Here is a 14,455-nt window from a genome sequence, read left to right as displayed (position 1 = left end):
TGAGCAAAGAGTTGATTTATTTGGAGTCAAAAACATTAAAATTATCAGAGTGGTTATGTGTTATTATTTGTACAGTATATAGTAAATGCTTAGTATAGAGCAGTATTTGGCACTATAGAGCGTTGTCTATTCACCATGCAGAGGCCATGAACTGTTTGTTTTCACCATCATAGAAACACCTCCAGTCTTCCTGGAGCACACATTTGAATGACCGCCTCACATGCAAATAGATTCCAGTAATAACCTTCAGTTACTGTAGTGACTTCATACATTGATGATTGTGTGTTATGCAGCAGAAGAGACTATAAATGTAGCATTTAGACAGAGAGATGCAATAGAAACATTAACTGAGTAAAACGCTTTGCAAAAGACAAACACTCCAAAATTATAATCATAAAGGATATTTATGTGAGCTTGTTTTCCTGGTACCTAATGGACACCACATTGCTGAACAACATGGATTAAAATAGGTGTTTGATAAGACCTGGGTCAGCTGATCATGTCCCATTTGAACTTATTTTGGTCATATTGGAAATATTGGAATACAATATTAGGTACTTTGCCTAACATCAATCACTATCATCTTAGAGAAAATATCTTAATGTGAATATTGTTTGTCAGTGTCATGTTTTGTCATTTATTATCTTGTCTTGTCCCTGTGCTTCCCATTCTATTCGTTTCCCTCTGCTGGTCTTATTAGGTTCTTTCCCTCTTTCTATCCCTCTCTCTCCCCCTCCCTCTCTCACTCTCTCGCTCTCTCTTCTCTCTATCGTTCCGTTCCTGCTCCCAGCTGTTCCTATTCCCCTAATCAATCATTTAGTCTTCCCACACCTGTTCCCGATCCTTTCCCCTGATTAGAGTCCCTATTTCTTCCTTTGTGTTCCGTTCCTGTCCTGTCGGTTCCTTGTCTAGAATTCACCGTGCTGTGTTTGTGTATCGCCCTGTCGTGTCGTGTTTTCCTCAGATGCTGCGTGGTGAGCAGGTGTCTGAGTCTGTCTGGTTCAAGTGCCTTCCCGAGGCAACCTGCTGTTCACCTGCTGTTCAAGATCGAGTCTCCAGTTTGTCCTCGTCATTTCGAGTGAAAGTTGTGTTTTTTGTTTGTATTTACTTTACTGGATTAAAGACTCTGTTTTCGCCAAGTCGCTTTTGGGTCCTCTTTCACCTGCATGACAGAAGGAACCGACCAAGGAATGGACCCAGCGACTTCAGACGCTCGTTACACTGCCGTCGAGATCCAAGGAGTCATGCTCGGCAGACACGAGCAGGAATTGTCTGCTGCTCGCCATGCCGTGGAGAACCTGGCCGCTCAGGTTTCCGACCTCTCTGGACAGTTCCAGAGTCTACGTCTCGTGCCACCTGTTACTTCCTGGCCTGCCGAGCCTCCAGAACCTAGGGTTAATAACCCACCTTGCTACTCCGGGCAGCCCACTGAGTGCCGCTCCTTTCTCACGCAGTGTGAGATTGTGTTCTCTCTCCAACCCAACACATACTCTAGAGAGAGAGCTCGGGTTGCTTACGTCATTTCACTCCTTACTGGCCGGGCTCGAGAATGGGGCACAGCTATCTGGGAGGCAAGGGCTGATTGCTCTAACAAGTTCCAGAACTTTAAAGAGGAGATGATTCGGGTTTTTGACCGTTCAGTTTTTGGTAGGGAGGCTTCTAGGGCCCTGGCTTCCTTATGCCAAGGTGAACGGTCCATAACGGATTATTCTATTGAGTTTCGCACTCTTGCTGCCTCTAGTGAGTGGAACGAGCCGGCGCTGCTCGCTCGTTTTCTGGAGGGACTCCACGCAGTGGTTAAGGATGAGATTCTCTCCCGGGAGGTTCCTTCAGATGTGGACTCTTTGATTGCTCTCGCCATCCGCATAGAACGACAGGTAGATCTTCGTCACCGGGCTCGTGGAAGAGAGCTCGCATCAACAGTGTTTCCCTGCTCCGCATCGCAACCATCTCCCTCCTCTGGCTCAGAGTCTGAGCCCATGCAGCTGGGAGGGATTCGCATCTCGACTAAGGAGAGGGAACGGAGGATCACCAACCGCCTGTGCCTCTATTGCGGAGTTGCTGGACATTTTGTTAATTCATGTCCAGTAAAAGCCAGAGCTCATCTGTAAGCGGAGGGCTACAGGTGAGCGCAACTACTCAAGTCTCTCCATCAAAATCCTGTACTACTTTGTCGGTCCATCTACGCTGGACCGGTTCGGGTGCTACATGTAGTGCCTTGATAGACTCTGGGGCTGAGGGTTGTTTCATGGACGAAGCATGGGTTCGGAAACATGACATTCCTTTCAGAGAGTTAGAGAAGCCTACGCCCATGTTCGCCTTAGATGGTAGTCATCTTCCCAGTATCAGATTTGAGACACTACCTTTAACCCTCACAGTATCTGGTAACCACAGTGAGACTATTTCTTTTTTGATTTTTCGTTCACCGTTTACACCGGTTGTTTTGGGTCATCCCTGGCTAGTATGTCATAATCCTTCTATTAATTGGTCTAGTAATTCTATCCTATCCTGGAACGTTTCTTGTCATGTGAAGTGTTTAATGTCTGCCATCCCTCCCGTTTCTTCTGTCCCTACTTCTCAGGAGGAACCTGGCGATTTGACAGGAGTGCCGGAGGAATATCATGATCTGCGCACGGTCTTCAGTCGGTCCCGAGCCAACTCCCTTCCTCCTCACCGGTCGTATGATTGTAGTATTGATCTCCTTCCGGGGACCACTCCTCCTCGGGGTAGACTATACTCTCTGTCGGCTCCCGAACGTAAGGCTCTCGAGGATTATTTGTCTGTGTCTCTTGACGCCGGTACCATAGTGCCTTCTTCCTCTCCGGCCGGGGCGGGGTTCTTTTTGTTAAGAAGAAGGACGGTACTCTGCGCCCTGCGTGGATTATCGAGGGCTGAATGACATAACGGTTAAGAATCGTTATCCGCTTCCCCTTATGTCATCAGCCTTCGAGATTCTGCAGGGAGCCAGGTGCTTTACTAAGTTGGACCTTCGTAACGCTTACCATCTCGTGCGCATCAGAGAGGGGGGGGGACGAGTGGAAAACGGCGTTTAACACTCCGTTAGGGCATTTTGAGTACCGGGTTCTGCCGTTTGGTCTCGCCAATGCGCCAGCTGTTTTTCAGGCATTAGTTAATGATGTTCTGAGAGACATGCTGAACATCTTTGTTTTTGTCTATCTTGACGATATCCTGATTTTTTCTCCGTCACTCGAGATTCATGTTCAGCACGTTCGACGTGTTCTACAGCGCCTTTTAGAGAATTGTCTCTACGTAAAGTCTGAGAAGTGCTCTTTTCATGTCTCCTCCGTTACTTTTCTCGGTTCCGTTATTTCCGCTGAAGGCATTCAGATGGATTCCGCTAAGGTCCAAGCTGTCAGTGATTGGCCCGTTCCAAGGTCACGTGTCGAGTTGCAGCGCTTTTTAGGTTTCGCTAATTTCTATCGGCGTTTCATTCGTAATTTCGGTCAAGTTGCTGCCCCTCTCACAGCTCTTACTTCTGTCAAGACGTGTTTTAAGTGGTCCGGTTCCGCCCAGGGAGCTTTTGATCTTCTAAAAGAACGTTTTACGTCCGCTCCTATCCTCGTTACTCCTGACGTCACTAGACAATTCATTGTCGAGGTTGACGCTTCAGAGGTAGGCGTGGGAGCCATTCTATCCCAGCGCTTCCAGTCTGACGATAAGGTTCATCCTTGCGCTTATTTTTCTCATCGCCTGTCGCCATCTGAGCGCAACTATGATGTGGGTAACCGTGAACTGCTCGCCATCCGCTTAGCCCTAGGCGAATGGCGACAGTGGTTGGAGGGGGCGACCGTCCCTTTTGTCGTTTGGACAGACCATAAGAACCTTGAGTACATCCGTTCTGCCAAACGACTTAATGCCCGTCAAGCTCGTTGGGCGTTGTTTTTCGCTCGTTTCGAGTTTGTGATTTCTTACCGTCCGGGTAGCAAGAACACCAAGCCTGATGCCTTATCCCGTCTGTTTAGTTCTTCTGTGGCTTCTACTGATCCCGAGGGGATTCTTCCTTATGGGCGTGTTGTCGGGTTAACAGTCTGGGGAATTGAAAGACAGGTTAAGCAAGCACTCACGCACACTGCGTCGCCGCGCGCTTGTCCTAGTAACCTCCTTTTCGTTCCTGTTTCCACTCGTCTGGCTGTTCTTCAGTGGGCTCACTCTGCCAAGTTAGCTGGTCATCCCGGTGTTCGAGGCACTCTTGCGTCTATTCGCCAGCGCTTTTGGTGGCCGACTCAGGAGCGTGACACGCGCCGTTTCGTGGCTGCTTGTTCGGACTGCGCGCAGACTAAGTCGGGTAACTCTCCTCCTGCCGGTCGTCTCAGACCGCTCCCCATTCCTTCTCGACCATGGTCTCACATCGCCCTAGACTTCATTACCGGTCTGCCTTTGTCTGCGGGGAAGACTGTGATTCTTACGGTTGTCGATAGGTTCTCTAAGGCGGCACATTTCATTCCCCTCGCTAAACTTCCTTCCGCTAAGGAGACGGCACAAATCATTATCGAGAATGTATTCAGAATTCATGGCCTCCCGTTAGACGCCGTTTCAGACAGAGGCCCGCAATTCACGTCACAGTTTTGGAGGGAGTTCTGTCGTTTGATTGGTGCGTCCGTCAGTCTCTCTTCCGGGTTTCATCCCCAGTCTAACGGTCAAGCAGAGAGGGCCAATCAGACGATTGGTCGCATACTACGCAGCCTTTCTTTCAGAAACCCTGCGTCTTGGGCAGAACAGCTCCCCTGGGCAGAATACGCTCACAATTCACTTCCTTCGTCTGCTACCGGGTTATCTCCGTTTCAGAGTAGTCTGGGTTACCAGCCTCCTCTGTTCTCATCCCAGCTTGCCGAGTCCAGCGTTCCCTCCGCTCAAGCGTTTGTCCAACGTTGTGAGCGCACCTGGAGGAGGGTGAGGTCTGCACTTTGCCGTTACAGGGCACAGACTGTGAGAGCCGCCAATAAACGCAGGATTAAGAGTCCAAGGTATTGTTGCGGCCAGAGAGTGTGGCTTTCCACTCGCAACCTTCCTCTTACGACAGCTTCTCGTAAGTTGACTCCGCGGTTCATTGGTCCGTTCCGTGTCTCCCAGGTCGTCAATCCTGTCGCTGTGCGACTGCTTCTTCCGCGACATCTTCGTCGCGTCCATCCTGTCTTCCATGTCTCCTGTGTCAAGCCCTTTCTTCGCACCCCCGTTCGTCTTCCCTCCCCCTCCCGTCCTTGTCGAGAGCGCACCTATTTACAAGGTACATAAGATCATGGACATGCGTTCTCGGGGACGGGGTCACCAATACTTAGTGGATTGGGAGGGTTACGGTCCTGAGGAGAGGAGTTGGGTTCCGTCTCGGGACGTGCTGGACCGTTCACTCATTGATGATTTCCTCCGTTGCCGCCAGGATTCCTCCTCGAGTGCGCCAGGAGGCGCTCGGTGAGTGGGGGTACTGTCATGTTTTGTCATTTATTATCTTGTCTTGTCCCTGTGCTTCCCATTCTATTCGTTTCCCTCTGCTGGTCTTATTAGGTTCTTTCCCTCTTTCTATCCCTCTCTCTCCCCCTCCCTCTCTCACTCTCTCGCTCTCTCTTCTCTCTATCGTTCCGTTCCTGCTCCCAGCTGTTCCTATTCCCCTAATCAATCATTTAGTCTTCCCACACCTGTTCCCGATCCTTTCCCCTGATTAGAGTCCCTATTTCTTCCTTTGTGTTCCGTTCCTGTCCTGTCGGTTCCTTGTCTAGAATTCACCGTGCTGTGTTTGTGTATCGCCCTGTCGTGTCGTGTTTTCCTCAGATGCTGCGTGGTGAGCAGGTGTCTGAGTCTGTCTGGTTCAAGTGCCTTCCCGAGGCAACCTGCTGTTCACCTGCTGTTCAAGATCGAGTCTCCAGTTTGTCCTCGTCATTTCGAGTGAAAGTTGTGTTTTTTGTTTGTATTTACTTTACTGGATTAAAGACTCTGTTTTCGCCAAGTCGCTTTTGGGTCCTCTTTCACCTGCATGACAGTCAGAGTCCAGTTCTCTGTGTGTTTCAGACCTGGGCAAAAAAATAGACGTTTTTCAAATACTCAAGGTAGTTGGATATAGTTTATATAGAGGTTCAACTAAAATTTCACTATTTTCTTTGATATTCAAATACATGTTTCAGAAAAACAAATCATATTTGAAATTATTTTGGAATACGACCCAGAAAACCAAATAATATTTTGCAAGTTATTCAAAAAATATATACATTTTTGATGGCTGACAAATATTTTATGAAGAATCAAAACTACAGCATTTAGTTGAAACATATTACCATAAGCATATGATTTGGAGAGCTCTTCAATATGAATCTTAATATAGCCTATAGCTAGTATCAAATACATAAGGGACATGGAATCACCTCAACACAACATTATAGAGCAGACCACTTTTGCAGCTTCAAAATGACTAAAACATACATTTACATAACGAGTGAGACATAATACATTAGCGCTTGACATCCTGTACATCAAGTACTACACACGTGTTGTAACTTTGATTATTACAATAGCAAAATTGTTGTTACATACACAGCAAGTGTATTAAAATGAGAGAAGGTGATGTCACCTTGTCCCCTTATTAATGAGTCCAAGTGTTTGACATGGGGGAGGGGACCAGTAACTTTATGTTCCAACTTTATCCATGTAGAAGCAACAGTCATTTTTCATATTTTGATCTGGTTTCCTTCAAGTATCATCCAATTTCATGAAAAACATGATTTTGACTCTTCATGACCTTCAACGCTTAAGAATTTGCTGTTGTAATAATCACACAATTACAACACACGTATAGGACTTGATGTATAAACCACAGTATACTCAACCACCTCGAGTATTTGAAAAGTTGGTATTTTCAAATAAACTACAACATTTTCTGCCCAGGTCTAGTGTTTAGGGGGGATTAGTATAGCCCCAGTTGCTCTGAGACTGAACACATGATGTTATTGTAGCGATGGACAGCCCAATGGGCATTGACGGCAAACATGGTTGCTACCAGCCAAGACTAGCCGTGTGTGTGTGTGTGTGTGTGTGTGTGTGTGTGTGTGTGTGTGTGTGTGTGTGTGTGTGTGTGTGTGTGTGTGTGTGTGTGTGTGTGTGTGTGTGTGTGTGTGTGCGTGCGTGCGTGCGTGCGTGCGTGCGTGCGTGCGTGCGCGCGTGTGTGTGTGTGATGGTGAATTAAAGTATATTAGCATGGTTACAGGCTACAGGGCAGGAGATCCCATCTGTTTATCTACAACAGAGTGGACACAGAGGGGCCTCGACACAGAGGCCTAGGGATTCACCATACAACGGCATATGATACACTTTATTGTTGATTTGGAGCTTTATTCCCCCAGGAGAGTTTGTTCATCCAAAGTCGGCACATTCATGAAGATGCCTTATTGTAGATGTGTAAATATTGTATATCGTGTATGTTGTATTACAGTTTGGCACTCTCTTGGTCCTCAGAGACAGCTGAGGATACATGGTGCAAAAAGCAGCAGAGGATAATATAGAGTTGTTGTATTGGGGGTCAGGGTTCATTTTCATTTTCATTTGTGCATTCATTTCCCACTAAGATAATTATGAGCTTAATATATAGTAACTACTTCACAACCCAACGAATATCTGCTTGCCTTGAGTATCTGTCATGTTGAAAACGTTTTCTCCTGTTTTGTGCCAACTGAACATAACCCTGATGTGGATCAGAGGCCTTTAGGCCAGACTTCCAGTTGTGTCATGGCCTTAGCAGTAGCCAGACACAGAAATGCTGAGTGCATCCCAAACAGCATCCTTGTCCTTATTTAGGGCACTATTTTACAAAAGTAGTGCACTATATGGTGAATAGGGTGCCATTTGGGATGTAGCCTCTGTGTGTTGATGAAGGGCTATTGGTCTTCAAATGAAACAAACATTACTGTATCCAGGCATTTAAATGATTAACCATGAATAGCTGCATATATTCAAATAGGAATACACTGAGTCAAGGCTGTAGACTGATAACACTGACACACCATCTTTGCATATGCCCTTCTATCTTACTAAGGCTTGGTGTTTGTTTAATAAACAGTGAAGCTATCCTAGCACTGTACATTACATACGGTTGTGTACTGTGCTGTATGTGTTTTCCAATGGGAGATCAAGATGTCTTACCAAATGTCTTCCTCCTCCAGCTTCTCTGAGTATCTCTAGAGAGAAAGAGAGAGAGAGAGAAATAGGATACAGTATATAAAATGTCTGCACACATTTGGATTTGGATAAAAGCGTCTACTAAATGGCATTCATTGTTATTATGTTGTTACATATTATTACATTTGAGAGAGACAGAGATCAGTTGTTTCAGGTCAGATGAGGTGTGTGTAGGTGTGCAGAGGTCCTAATTAGAGAGACCCCTATTCATACAAACCAAGTGACAAACTTGACTTTCAAATAGGATCTTTGTTTACTTTCACATGCAGCTGTCTATCTGTTCACTGTCTGTAGCACCCACAGAGACCGACTTTGAGGAAATGTAGTATGGGATGGGTACTAAATGGCACCCTATCCACTATATAATGCACTACTGATGACCAAGGCCCATAGGGCATGCGGATCCATTTGGGACGTACCCATGGGCGGGCAGAGCACTGTACATTTAATGTTGCATATAATCTACAATCATGAACGCTGTAACACTTGAGCCATGTTGTAGTTGACACAACCATGTAGTAAACAGACAACGGCATTTTGTCGTCAACACACTTGAAATAGAGTTTAGAACCGACTCGTCATATTTTCTTTAGCTTCTTATCCATTCCATCACCGTGTAAATGTGACAGTTGGTATCGTAACCCCGAGATAGGGGTCCCGCTTGCGGCACAACTTCCGGTGGAACTGGAGGGCGCGCAATTCAAATAAATAATCATAAAAATGATGGATATTAAACATTTAGGAACATACAAGTGTCTTATATCGGTTATAGAGGGCCAGTTTCTGTTGGCAGATCTCCCACCATCAGCCCACGCAAAAGTCATCATACAACAGGCTGATCCAGAAAGGAGTGGTGCTGTTCTTCCCTTTGTTCTGTTTTTTAAAAATGTACTTTTTATTTCACCTTTATTTAAGCAGGTAGGCCAGTTGAGAACAAGTTCTCATTTACAACTGCGACCTGGCCAAGATAAAGCAAAGCAGTGCGACAGAAACAACAACACAGAGTTACATGGAATAAACAGGCGTACAGTCGATAACACAATAGAAAAAAAGAAAGTCTATATACAGTGTGTGCAAATGGCATGAGGAGGTATGGCAATAAATAGGCCATAGTAGCAAAGTAATTACAATTTAGCAGATTAACACTGGAGTGATAGATTAGCAGATGATGATGAGCAGATGATGTTGCGTAAGTAATGATACTGGTGGGCAAAAGAGCAGCAAAGTAAATAAAAACAATATGGGGATGAGGTAGGTAGATTGGGTGGGCTATTTACAGATGGACTATGTACAGCTGAAGCGATCGGTTAGCTACTCAGATAGCTGATGTTTAAAGTTAGTGAGGGAAATGTAAGTCTCCAGCTTCAGCGATTTTTGCAATTTGTTCCAGTCACTGGCAGCAGAGAACTGGAAGGAAATGCGGCCAAAAGAGGTGTTGGCTTTGGGGATGACCAGTGCGATATACCTGCTGGAGCACGTGCTATGAGTGGGTGTTGTTATCGTGACCAGTGAGCTGAGATAAGGCGTAGCTTTACCTAGCATAGACTTGTAGATGACCTGGAGCCAGTGGGTCTGGTGACGAATATGTAGCGAGGGCCAGCCGACTAGAGCGTAAAGGTCACAGTGGTGGGTGGTATACGGCGCTTTGGTAACAAAACGGATGGCACTGTGTTAGACTGCATCCAATTTGCTGAGTAGAGTATTGGAAGCTATTTTGTAGATGACATTGCCGAAGTCGATGATCAGTAGGATAGTCAGTTTTACGAGGGTAAGTTTGGCGGAGTGAGTGAAGGAGGCTTTGTTGCGAAATAGAATAGAATAGGATAATATCTGTAAGAGTTACAAAAGATGACATGTACTGAGATAAAATGAACTCACAATTTCCTTTACAATATCCAGTAGATAAAGTACATTCCTTATGTCACACCCTGATCTGATTTCACCTGTCTTGTGCTTGTCTCCACTCTCCACCGTGTGCCTCCTAAAAAACAGAATGGTGCCGGAGGAGATGGCTGCCATTTTACTGGCTCATAACCAATTGTGCCATTGTGTGTCCAATTTGTAAGTCGCTCTGGATAAGAGCGTCTGCTAAATGACTTAAATGTAAATGTAATGTAAATGTGTGTGTTTTTTTGCTTTATTTGTAACTTATTTTGTACACAATGCCACCGTCTCTTATGATCATAAAGAGCTTCTGGATATCAAGACAGCGATTACTCACTTCGTACTGGACAAAGATTTTTTTTAACGAGTCGGACGAAAAGGGTTTTCTTCAGACTCCCGACAAGGCCCAAATCCCTTTCATTCGAAATGAAGAAGAGATGGAGATATCGGGGACGTAGGTCGGAGTGCCTTGTAAGGATCCGACGGCAAGTGGGTAATCTGCCTCTACCATCAGTCCTATTAACCAACGTACAATCATTGGATAACAAAATGGATGAGCAACGATCAAGAATATCCTACCAACAGGACATTAAAGCTGTAATATCTTATGTTTCACCGAGTTGTGGCTGAATGACGACATGGATGACATACAGCTGGCGGGGTTTTCGCAGCATTGGCAAGACAAAGTGTGTCGGTCTGTGTATATTTGTAAACAACAGCTGGTACACAATCTAATATTTTGGATGTCTTGAGGTTTAGCTCTCCTGAGGTAGAGTATCTCATGATAAGCTGAAGACCACACTATTTACCAAAAGAGATGTCATCTATATTTTTCGTAGCTGTCTATTTACCACCACAAACTGATGCTGCACTAAGACCACACTCAATGAGCTAAGTAAGGCCATAAGCAAACAGGAAAACGCTTATCCAGAGGTGGCGCTACTAATGGCTGGGGACTTTAATACAGGGAAACTTAAATCAGTTTTACCTCATTTCTACCAGCATGTTCAATTTGCAACCGGAGGAAAAAAACTCTGGACCACCTTTACTCCACACACAGACACATGTACAAACCTATCCCTCGCCCTCCATTTGGTAAACCTGACCATAATTATATCCTCCTCATTCCTGCTTACAAGCAAAAACTAAAGCTGGAAGCACCAGTGACTCGCTCAATATAGAAGTGGTCAGATGACTCCGATGCTAAGCTACAGGACTGTTTTGCTAGCACAGACTGGAATATGTTCTGGGATTCTTCCCGATGGTATTGAGGAGTACACCACATCAGTCACAGGCTTCACTAATAAGTGCATCAATGACGTTGTCCCCACAGTGACCGTACACACATACCCCAACCAGAAGCCATGGATTACAGGCAACATCCGCACTGAGCTAAAGGGTAGAGCTGCCCCTTTCAAGGAGCGGGGCTCTAAACCGGAAGCTTATGAGAAATCCCGTTATGCTCCCCGACGAACCATCAAACAGGCAAAGTGTCAATACAGGACTAAGATTGAATCGTACTACACTGGCTCCGACGCTCTTCGGGATTGCAAAATTGTACAGATTGCAAAGGGAAGCACTGCCTAGAGCTACCCAGTGACACGGGCCTACCAGATGAGCTAAATTACTTCTGTGCTCGCTTTGAGGCAAGCAACACTGAAGAATGCATTAGAGCATCAGCTATTCCGGACGACTGTATGATCACACTCTCCGTAGCCGATGTGATTAATATCTTTCAACAGGTCAACATTCACAAGACCGCAGGGCCAGGTGGATTATCAGGACGTGTATTCCGAGCATGCCTTCACTGAAATGTTCAACCTGTCCCTGACAGAGTCTGTAATACCAACATGTTTCAAGCAGACAACCATAGTCCCTGTACCCAAGAGCACTAAGGTAACCTGCCAAAATGACTACCTATCTATAGCACTCAAGTCGGTAGCCATGGAGTGCTTTGAAAGGCTGGACATGGCTCACATCAACCTTATACCCACTCCAATTTGTATAACACTGAAACAGATCCACAGATGATGCAATCTCTTTGCACTCCACACTGCCCTTTCCCACCTGGCCAAAAGGAACACCTACATATAATGCTATTCATTGACTACAGCTCAGGTTCAACACCATAGTGCCCTCAAAGCACCTCACTAAGCTAATGACACTAGGACTAAACGCCTCCCTCTGCAACTGGATCCTGGACGGGCATCCAACACCATCATTAAGTTTGCAGATGAAACAACAGTGGTAGCCCTGTGTTTTCAAATGTGTTTTCTTATGCTGGGCATCATTCCCATCTGATCAAATATAATTTACTAGTGATGGGAAAATATTGTTACCCATCAGACTATTCTTGATTTAATCTTGTCTTTACATATACTACATAACACAGTTAAAGTTTGGAAGTTTACATATATCTTAGCCAACAACAATTAAACTCAGTTTTTCACAAGTCCTGACATTTAATCCTATTTAAAATTCCTTGTCTTAGGTCAGTAAGGATCATCACTTTATTTTAAGAATGTGAAATGTCAGAATAATAGTAGAGAGTGATTTATTTCAGCTTTTATTTCTTTCATCACGTTCCCAGTGGGTCAGAAGTTTACATACACTCAATTAATATTTGGTAGCATTGCCTTTAAATTGTTCAACGTGGGTCAAAAGGGAGGGTAGGCTTCAACAAGCTTCCCACAATAAGTTGAGTGAATTTTGGCCAATTCCTCCTGACAGAGCTGGTGTAACTGAGTCAGGTTTGTAGGCTTACTGGCTTGCACATGCTTTTTCAGTTCTGCCCACTGTCACGATCATCTGAATGAATGGACCAAGGCGCAGCGTACGTAGAGTTCCACATGTTTAATAAATATGCAACTCACCAAAAACAATACAAAACAACACAAAATGTGATGTCCAGGGCTGCTCACAGTTTGCTACACAAAAACAAGATCCCACAAACAACAGGTGGGAAAAGGCTGCCTAAATATGATCCCCAATCAGAGACAACGACAGACAGCTGCCTCTGATTGGGAACCATACCAGGCCAACAAAGAAATAGAAAACATAGATTGCCCAACCTAGTCACACCCTGACCTAACCAAATAGAGAATTAAAAGGATCTTTAAGGTCAGGTGTGACACCCATAAATTTTCTATAGGATTTAGGTCGGGGCCAATCCAATACCTTGACTTTGTTGTCCTTAAGCCATTCTGCCACTACTTTGGAAGTATGCTTGGGGTCATTGTCTATTTGGAAGACCCATTTGCAACCAAGCTTTAACTTCCTGACTGATGTCTTGAGATGCTGCTTCAATATATCCACATAATTTCCAACCTCATGATGCCATCTATTTTGTGAAGTGCACCAGTCCCTCCTGCAGCAAAGCACCCTCACAAAATGATGCTGCTGCCCCCGTACTTCACATGTGGGATGGGGTTCTTCGGCTTGCAAGCCTCCCCTTTTTCCTCCAAATATAACGATGGTCATTATGGCTAAACAGGTCGATTTTTTTTTCATCAGACCAGAGTACAATCTTTGTCCCCACATATAGTTGCAAACCGTAGTCTGAGCGACCTTTCAGGATATGTCAATATAGGACTGATTTCACTGTGGATATAGATACTTTTGTACCTGTTTCCTCCAGCATCTTCATGAGGTCCTTTGCAGTTGTTAATTTGCACTTTTCCTATAGTTAGCCTATAGAAATGTTGTGCACCATAAGCTCATGGGCTCTAATTAAGTGTCTGATTAGATTTTCTAAAACAATTGCATTGATGTCAGAGTGATTAGAGGGACAATAGAGTACTGAGTACCAGGCAGTTAGCACATTTGGTAGGCTACTAATGACCATCAGCAGCATCAGAGATTGGAGTAGCCTAATTACTCTGACTAAGAGGTAGCGTGTGTAATGTCTGCTTCCAAATCACACTCTCAAACACCTAGACCCCCTGAACGCAGCTCCCTCTCCAGATCCCAATCACCAGAATTCTGATCACCTGTTCACACACCTATATGTCATTCACACACACTATTTAGTTCAGTTCTTTGCACCTCATCATTGTGAGGCATTGTTTGTTTTGTTATACATTCTTTTCAGAGCTCTGTTTATTAGTCCTCCCGTGTAGCTTAGTTTTTGGCCATCCTCATTAACGACGCCATTTTGCCTAATCCCTGCCTGTACTTTTTCCTATCAGATTTCCTGTCATCAACCTCTTGCCTGCTCTCCCGGACTACGTTATTAGCCTTTTCCCTGCCTGTCCTGTGACCTATTTGGAGCGCCTGTTTATGACCTGCTGCCTGCCCCTGGACCCAGCTACCTGCCTCCTCCTGTGGTCCTTTGCTAATAAACACCTGCTGCACTCTGCGCTTGAAGCCAGCACTCGGTCTCCCATCGTATTCA

This window comes from Oncorhynchus gorbuscha, linkage group LG14 (assembly GCF_021184085.1).
Source record: "Oncorhynchus gorbuscha isolate QuinsamMale2020 ecotype Even-year linkage group LG14, OgorEven_v1.0, whole genome shotgun sequence".
Taxonomy (NCBI): domain Eukaryota; kingdom Metazoa; phylum Chordata; class Actinopteri; order Salmoniformes; family Salmonidae; genus Oncorhynchus; species Oncorhynchus gorbuscha.
This window is presented reverse-complemented; position numbering follows the sequence as displayed.